Source organism: Cetorhinus maximus, chromosome 8 (genome assembly GCF_964194155.1).
Source record: "Cetorhinus maximus chromosome 8, sCetMax3.hap1.1, whole genome shotgun sequence".
In the NCBI taxonomy this organism is placed as follows: domain Eukaryota; kingdom Metazoa; phylum Chordata; class Chondrichthyes; order Lamniformes; family Cetorhinidae; genus Cetorhinus; species Cetorhinus maximus.
In genome coordinates this window covers 56061822-56071136 of record NC_135886.1, presented here as the reverse complement: position 1 = coordinate 56071136, position 9315 = coordinate 56061822, and the positions used below count along the sequence as shown (strand labels likewise).

At 42.3% G+C, this 9315-nt stretch overlaps 1 protein-coding gene across 2 annotated transcripts in view; it reads left to right on the top strand.

Moving 5' to 3' along the window:
• Positions 1-338: 338 nt before the first annotated feature.
• dram2b (DNA-damage regulated autophagy modulator 2b) overlaps positions 339-9315 on the top strand; it is a 101469-nt gene continuing 92492 nt past the window's right edge. For both annotated transcript variants that reach the window (XM_078546898.1, XM_078546897.1), the window contains exon 1: positions 339-474. The gene's annotated coding sequence lies outside the window, so the exon portion shown is untranslated. The remainder of the gene's footprint in view (positions 475-9315) is intronic.

The window sequence follows — 9315 nt, the reverse complement described above, 5'->3', positions numbered from 1 at the left end:
ATAATAAAAGCTGTTGAGGTATTGTGTGTTTTAACACTGAGAGTCTCCCCATCCTGCAGATGGGGCTGTCTGCCGGAGTAGGTCCTTGTACATTTGAGCTGTCTCTTGGTTTTCCTGATGAATTTGTTGTTATCTTGCAGGAAACACCCAGCTGTAACAAATGTAAATTCTGAAGTGGACAGAAGGCGTATCCAGGAAATGTACAGAGTTTCTGAAGCAGAAAGAGTTTGAAAGCAGAAGTGCAGCCAGATTTTTAAGAGCAGCACTGATTCTACAGAGACCTGGAGAACTGAGACTAGGTGGTGACTGGCATCATGCTGAATACAAGCAGGTTAATGCTGACAGTGCTGAGGGAACTCTGAGCTCGGGAGACTGATCACAGGGAGGCTGAACCCTGTACCCTGAAGGATCAGTGAGTGGGTCTGTGCAGAGCTTCCAGTGAGTGTGGGCTCTGGCTGCAGAATCTCAGTCCTGGTAAGAAAGCCCAGCTGTTATCATTGAGTAATGGGTTGGAATCTAGAGCTGTACACTGGAGCCTCTAGACTGACTCTGGGAGTTGGATTCTGCTGAGGATTTTACTCTGACTCTAACTCTTCTCCCTTAACGCCTCATCCTGCACTAGAATAACTGTAGGATGATGTGGAGCAATCATTTAACTACATAGTCTATCCTACAGAAGGAAGAAAGACTTGGATTTATATAATAACTTCTATGGTCACAGGATGCCCCAAAGCCATTTACAGCCAATGAAGTGCTTTTTGAAATGTAGTTACTGTTGTGTAGGAAACACAGCAAACTCCCACAGACAGCAATGTGATAATGACCACATTACAAATAATTGAGAGATAAATATTAACCACAATCCTGAGGAGAACCTTCCTGCTCTACTTCCACAAGTGGCTGTGGGATCTTTTACATCCATGAGAGGCTTATTTAACATTTCATTTGAAAACCAGCATCTCTGACAATGCAGAACACCCTCAGTATTGCACTGGAGAGTCAGCCTGGAGTATGGGCTCCAATCCTGAGTGGGACTGGAACTCAAACTTCTGAGTCAGACATGAGTATTAAACTGTTTTGGGGAAGAGAATCATGTGATCAGAATGGTAAAATCTCAGGCATGCTGAGAGTATTTTGAAAATGGCAGCTATTACATTGAAAACAGAAATGTGAAATGACTAGGTACAGCATTCCTGAACACAGGCAGACAGCTGAGCTCTCAGCCCTGGGACTGAGATGCATACAGTATTGGGTTCATATCGGTTATGGTGAGAGGCAGAAGTTACAGTAATGAAATTTTCACTTCTGGAAATAGATTTAGGTTGTCTGAGAGATTATTACTCGCTTTGCAAAGACCAATTTTGAATCTTTAGCATTTGTCTTGAAACACGCACTGTGAATTTGAGCCGGAATTCTGCTCTCTTCAAACTTGCGGCAGCACAGAGATTCAGATTGGGTTACTTCATGATGATCAAGAACATTTCAAACAGCAGCCTCCCGTTCACACTGACACTATTTGCTATTCAGTAAGATGATGGCTGATCTGATTGTGGCGTTAACTCCACTTTCCTGCCTGCCCCCCCATAACCTTTGACTCCTTTGTTGATCAAAAATCTAACTTGGCCTTGAATATATTCAATGACTCAGCCTCCACTGCTCTCTGGGGAAGAGAATTCAAAACATGAACAACCTTCAAAGAGGGGAATTTCCTTCTCATTTCCATCTTAAATGGAAACCCCCTATTTAAAAAAGCTGTACGCACTAGTTCTAGATTTCCCTGAGAGAGGAAACATCCTTTCAACATCCACCCTGTTAAGTCCCCTCAGAATCTTAGATGTTTCAATAAGATCCCTCCTCATTCTTCTAAACTCCAATGGGTATGGGCCAAACCTGTTCAACCTTTCCTCATAAGACAACTTCCTCATCCCAGGAATCAGCCTAGTAAACATTCTCTGAACTGCTTTCAATGCAAGTATATCCCCCGTTAAGTAAGGAGACCAGAATTGTACACAGTACTCCAGGTGTGGTCTCACCAATGCCCTGTACAGTTGCAGCTAAACTTCCCTATTTTTATACTCCATTCCCTTTGCAATAAAGGCCAACATTCAATTTGTCTTCCTAATCACTTGCTGCACCTGCATACTGACTTTGTGTGATTCATATACCAGGACACCCAGATCCCTCTGTACCGTAGCATTCTGCAGTCTCTCTTTTTAAATAATATTCTGTTTTCATATTCTTCCTGCCAATGTGAACAACTTCACATTTTCCCATGTTATACTCCATCTGCAAAGTTTTTGCCCACTCACTTAACCCATTTATGACTCTTTGCATCTTCCTCATAATTACCTATCTTTGTAACACTAAATCTGACTACAATACAGTCCACAGGCCATGGCTCTCTTTACTTCAACTGTATTATCATCTTTGCTCCATATGCTTAAATTGTGCCCCTTTGTTTTGGATTTTCCCCAAGACACCACTTGTTGCTCTGGTGACCTTTTCTGTAACACCTTTCACAACCTCAGGATGTCCAGGTTTAAGCCTTTCTATTCCTTCATCGAACTCGTCTCCACTCTGATTTTGCTGCTATCCTGCATTATAGGCCTTGGCCCTTTGGCATTATTTAATCATAGCCTCAATATATTGGTTTAACTTTGAATGAATTTTCCAATTTGGACCCACCTGCATTGTGAGAGTGCAGATATATGGCAATGTGTAAGAGGCAGCTTCTTAGGTTACTGAGCAGTAATACACACATTACAAGCTTATTGTAACAAAATAGTGGATGGTAATTGGAGCTGATTTGATTAAGTTAATTGAGGGTGTGCTTTTGGTGATGGGCTCAGTATTGCTGCAGAGACATTGCTCAAAATTATGTACAGACCAATAACTATTCACACTTAAGGCACGAATAGATTTTACCCCCACTTGATGAACACCTATTACCTCATATGAAATGGCATTTGGTAACTGGGGTACATAGGAGTGTGCCATGGAGCTCCGAGCCTTTTCTGCCAACAGACCATGGTTACCTTCAACTCCATTTACCACCTTTGCTCCATGTACCATGAGATTGTGCCCATTTGTTCTGAATTTTCCCTGCCAGAGGAAATTGTTTCTATCTACCCTATTGAATCATTATCTTTTAATTAGATAATTTCTTAACCTTTTCAACTCAAGGAAATAAGCCAAGTTTTTGCAAACTATCCTCCTAATTTAACCCAGTATTATTCTGGTGAAAGCATAAAAGCAAAAAACTGGATGCTGGAAATCCAAAACAAAAAAATACCTGGGAAAACTCAGCAGGTCTGGCAGCATCTGCGGAGAGGAGCACAGTTAACGTTTCGAGTCCGAATGACCCTTCAACAGAACTAAGTAAAAATAGAAGAGAGGTGAAATATAAGCTGGTTTAAGGGGGGTGGTGGGACAAGTAGAGCTGGATAGAGGGCTAGTGATAGGTGGAGATAACCAAAAGATGTCACAGACAAAAGGACAAAGAGGTGTTGAAGGTGGTGATATTATCTAAGGAATGTGCTAATTAAGGGTAGAAAGCAGGACAAGCAAGGTACAGATAGTCCTAGTGGGGGTGGGGTGAAGGAATCAAAAAAGGCTAAAAGGTAGAGATAAAACAATGGATGGAAATACATTTAAAAATAATGGAAGTAGGTGGGAAAGGAAAAATCTATATAAATTATTGGTAAAAAAAGGAGGGGGGAATCGGAAAGGGGGTGGGGATGGAGGAGAGAGTTCATGATCTAGTGACTAGGCACTTTACAGCCTTCCGGACTGAATATTGAGTTCAACAATTTTAGATCATGAACTCTCTCCTCCATCCCCACCCCCTTTCCGAGTCCCCCCCTTTATTTTCCAATAATTTATATAGATTTCTCTTTTCCCACCTACTTCCATTATTTTTAAATATTATTTAAATGTATCCTAAGTTTTGTTCAGAAATGTCGATGGTGGCTACTGAACAGAGTAACAGGAATCAGCTGATGAACTTTAACAAAATAATAAAACATTTATTAAGCAAGAAAAGATTAACTATATTACAATACCCCTTCACCCACAGCTATACCTTTACAGATATATACAGATTTGTAAGGATAACACAAGTTACAAAAGCTATCTTGTGCTCTAATGTTGACAGTAAATACACAGTTCATGTAAACTAATAGACAACCTGTGGTCAGGCACCCACACACTGAAACCAAGTGACAGATGCCACCCCAAACACCTCATCAACTCCCCCCAGATGCTTGTTACACCATGAGCCAACAGATCTCGCTGAACTCCATCTTTCACACGAGAGTTTCCAATCTCCACTCTTAATGCTGGCTTTGGAATCTTCTCCCAAATGATGCTTTCCCTCTGATGCCTTCTACAAGGGTCCACTTCCAGAGTTTTGAATTCTCCTTCTGATGTCCCTCTCCCCAGATCACCACATGCATTCAAGATTCCTTCTATGCACTCTCTCAAATGCTCAGCCATGCCAGCAGAACACTATTGCTTCACATGCCCGTAGTAAAGAGTTACAGACCTTTGTCTGTCTCCTTGGATCTTCTGGCTTCTTGCAAACCTTTTTGCCTTAAGTCTTCTTCCTGCAGCTTTCTCCCTTTAAACTGGGAGCCTTTCTCTGCTTTTCACTCTTAAATTCACTTAACAGGACCTTTGCCAGGGGCAGAATTTTTAGCTTGGCATGTCGGTACGTGCCCGACCTGCTCGAGCACAAAATAGCATGTGATAACGTCGAGAGAGCATCCTACATTTACACGATATTTCGGTTGGCACGCGCGCGCGAAAGTCGGAAGTGCGCCTGCTGACAATTAAGAGGGCAATTAAGCCCATTAAAGTTCCAATTGACTCCGATTTTTCATGGTCCGTCCAACCTTATGTTTGGTGGACGGGCGAATCTGCCAGGCCGACTTTGCATTTTTGATAAAACCTCATTCAAAGGTGGGTGAGGTTTCCGTTGTTAGTTTAAAAAAAACCGTTTGGACAGAATTTTCACTATCTATATGTTCGGGTGAACAATTCTGATGCTTGGACATTTTTTTCTGCATTTTAAAATCCTTATTCATTGTTTTTAAATTCTTCAGTTCCCTGAGGCAGATCTCTGCCTTCAGGGAGCTTTCATTCCATGCACCCCCGCACCTGCGCTTACGTCAGCGTCCACCCTCCTTCCACCCCACCCTGGCAGCGCAGAGCATTTCAGTGTGCCTTTCACGCTGGCTGACCGTTAATTGGCCAGCCAGTGTGAAATCGCGGTTGGGGGTCAATCATGGTCGGTGGTCTGTTCCCTGGCCACTCCCAGGCCCACCAATTGCGTGCACCTGTTGAACTAAAAATCCTGCCCCAGGTTCCTATCCTTGTCCTTTGACTTAACTGTCCTCTTGGGACCTTTCCTTTTCCAATCCCCAGGATTTTGGGACTTTCTTCTTTAGTTTCTGGAACCTGCTCCTTGCAGTTCCCTCTCCTGTGTCCTGCTTCTCCTGGCAGCTGGCTTCAATTTTAGTTTGGGACTTGCTATCTGTCCCTTACCTATACTGCTTCTGCTGGCAACTCCTTTCAACTTTTGAGCACTGAACTCAAACTGCTTTCGGTTACTCTCTGTGTGTGTGTGTGTGTGTGTGTGTGTGTGTGTCCTTCCTCTCTGGACCCCTGTTGCTCAGCACAGTTTTTTTCTACCTTGTTTGTTTGAACTCCCCTTCAAGAGTCATAAAATCTTATTAAAATGTAGACATATTTTAAAGTGAAACGAAAACTCAGATTTCATCCTTTTAATCCACAAAAAACAAAAATACAAATTAAATTTAGATATACCTTATTTCTAACACCTCCAAATAGACATATAACTTACTTAAAACTATCTTTATTTCCTAACACTGAAGTACCGTAAACAATGAGGAAATAGACAGCTTCAAAAGGACTTGGATATGACAGTGGAATTGGTGAAAATGTGGCCGATCAAATTCAATGCAGGAAAGTGTGAGGTTGGAAGAATGAAGGAGAAAATACCTGGTAAAATGGCCCCATCTTAAAGGGAGTGCAACAAAAGGGTGCTCGGGCTGTTTGGGCACATACCTCTGAAGATGTCAGGACAGATTAACAGATTTAAGGCAATTGACAAAAAAGAACCCCAGATGACATGAGGAAAAATGTTTAAGCATCAAGTGGTAGGATTTGGAATGCATTTTCTGATGGGGTGGTACATACAGATTCAATAATTGCCCTCTCAAGAGAATAAATAATTGAAGGAGGACAAAAGATTTCAGGGATACGGGTAAAGAGCGGGCAGTGGATTACTTCTGAAAGAGTTGATGCAGACCTGATGGGCCAAATGGCCTCTTCCTTTGTTGTACTGTTTTATTCTCAGTCATACTTTTTGACACAAAATTGAGTGCTATGTTTCCTCCATTACAATGACAACACTCCCAAAGTACTTCATTGGCTGTAAAGCACCTGGGACATCCTGAGGTTATGAAAGATGCTCTATAAAAACAAGTTCTTCTCTACAAATGCAAGGTCTAGCAGTTAATACCTCCAGTATCAAACTAGAGTCATGTACGTCAACTATCTATTGAACCCAAGTAGAGGGGCAGTGATTCTTGATATAACAGGCAGCTACTGATATAGTCATAATAAAATAAGGGTTAAAGATCTCTCCCATTCTGAGTGTATTAGTGACAAAATGTAGGATAAATGTTCATATGTGAACTTTGATCTGAAAATTAATTTGTGAATTTAATGTATGAGAAAACCCTGTTGTTCCATTTTTTGACAATTTACCACATAATATTTTGAATCACATCTGCAGCATCTGTTAATAGTTCCCCAGGCATTCCTGGGATTCTTTTGTCTGATATTATTACTTGAATCCTGTCATAAGTCAGATCTGCCATAAATGTCTCCATCCACGTATCTTTAGTCTGATATTTCTGTTGTACTCTCGCCTGAGCCCATATCTGAACGATCTTGAAAGGCTGTGACCATGAGTCCTCACTCTTCTGTGACATCACCAAATGTCCCATTTGTGCCATGAAGGTTGCTGTCAGTTGGACACTGAAGGTTTGGAGCTTCTATTAACTTATATGGATAAAATTTGCAAGAGAGATGCATTATTAAATGAGATACAGTTAGACTTTGATAAATTTAGAAAGATGGATGGTTATTCCATAGAGGAATATATAATTTACTTTAATAGACTATATATAAGATTACAGAAATTCAATTTGGAAATTCCTAGTTCAGTGCTTGCTTTCAAATTGTTGGATTGTGCTAAAGTGTTGCACATGGATAGGCTCCTGATTTTCTGATTCAAAGCGTATTTCTTTCCGAGAATTTAACTCCAACCTCACACTTTCTTGCATTGAATTTGATCGGCCACATTTTCATCTATTCCACTGTTATATCCAAGTCCTTTTAAAGTCGTCTTTTTCCTCATTGTTTACATATGTCTGCCTCCTGTTAATGGCCAATTTGGCCAGGCCCAGAAGCAGGCTTAAAGAAGGTTAGTCTCTCTATATTATATTGAGTACTGGTAAAAACAAAAATCAACCAATAAAGGAAAGCCAATTAACTAATTGATAGGCCTTTAAAGGGCACTGTAACCAAAAGAAAATTTGCAGGAACTGTACAAAATTAATGGGAGTGTCATTTTTGGGGCTGATAATGCACTCCAGACCCCGCGGTGCCCACTGGTCAGGAAAGGCCTGAAGCGTGCTATTGGACACAGTGGGCTCCCTCTCCAAGGACACTCGGCCGTGAACGTAGCTGCAGAAGAAGGGCAGACAATCAGCTGGAAGACCTTCTTGACTGCCCGCTGCCTGAACCTCTTAATGGCCATCTTGGCCAGGCCCAGGAGCAGGATCACAAGGAGGTCCTCCTCCATGCCCTCCAGTCTGTCTTTATGCTCTTTTGAGTACATCAATTAAACAAATTTAACAAATTAATAATTTACCAGTTGGAAAAAAAGCCAATTAAGCCAACTGTAACTAAAGAAAAATTTAAAGGGACTTTACTAAATGAAATCAGAATGTCATTTATGGGGTTGAGGAAGCACTCCAGCCCACGCGGTGCCCACGGGTCATGGAAGGCTTCACGCCTGCTGGTGGACAACCCGTGCTCCCTGTCCAGGGCACCCGGCCATGAGCATAGCTGCCGCAGAGGGGCAGATAGTTGGGCTGGATGACCCCCTCGACTGCCCGCTGCCTGGACCTGTTGATGGCCAACTTGACCAGGCCCAGGAGCAGGCTCACAAGGAAGTGGTCCTCCCTTCCCGCCAGTCTGTCTTTATACTCTTTTGCCTCTTTTTGATTAAACCAAATAGATTAAATTAACAAATTAAGGGACAAATTAAAAGGCAACCCCTTAGAGGGATACTGCAAAAAGAAAAGCAAAATCTCAAAGGAAACTTACAAACATCAAATTAAAATGTGATTAAAGGGGGTCAACAAAACACCCAGCACCTGCGGTGCCCACCGAGCATGAAATACCTCGATTGTGCCGGCGGACACCGCGTGCTCCCTTTCCAGGGGCACCCAGCTGCGGAAGTGGCGCAGGCAGTCGGGCCGGGCGATCCTTTAGACAATCCGCTGCTTTGACCTGTTGATGGCCAGCTTGGCCAGGCCCAAGAGCAGGCTCACAAGGAGGTCCTCCTCCCTGCCCACCAGTCCGTCTTTATACTCGTTTGAGTACACCTAATAAACTAAGAACAATTAATCAAATAAACTGATTTGAACAAATTGACAGCTCCTTAAAAGGGCACTGTGACTAAGGAAAAATTTGGAAAGGAAACTTTCCAAATGAAACTAAAATGTGGTTCTAGGGGCCAATGATGCACTCCAGCCCCCGCGGAACCCACTGGCCATGGATGACTTCAATCATGCCAGTGGACATTGCATACTCTTCTCCAGGTCCATCAGGCCGCAAACATAGCCGCAGAAGCAGGGCAGACAGTCGGGCCGCCAACCCCCGCTGCCTAGACCATTTTTTTTATATTTTCAAAGCAACATTTATTGCTATAATTTCATAAACATTGTACAAGTTTGAACAAAACACGCAGTATGCTTCCAGATGACAGTCATTCTTCTGTAACCCATTTCATTCAGCAGTCCTTCACATGATTCTAGCATAAGTCCATGTACCTCAGCAGTGGTATCAATGTCCTCGACTGGAAGACTTGTCTTTTACTGCCTTTTTACCTCCATATGATATCTTGTGGAAGCCATGATAGCTATACTCGGCCATAATTTCTGATAAACAATGGCGTAGGGTTTCATTAATGACCACTATTCTGCAATAGTGCGACCA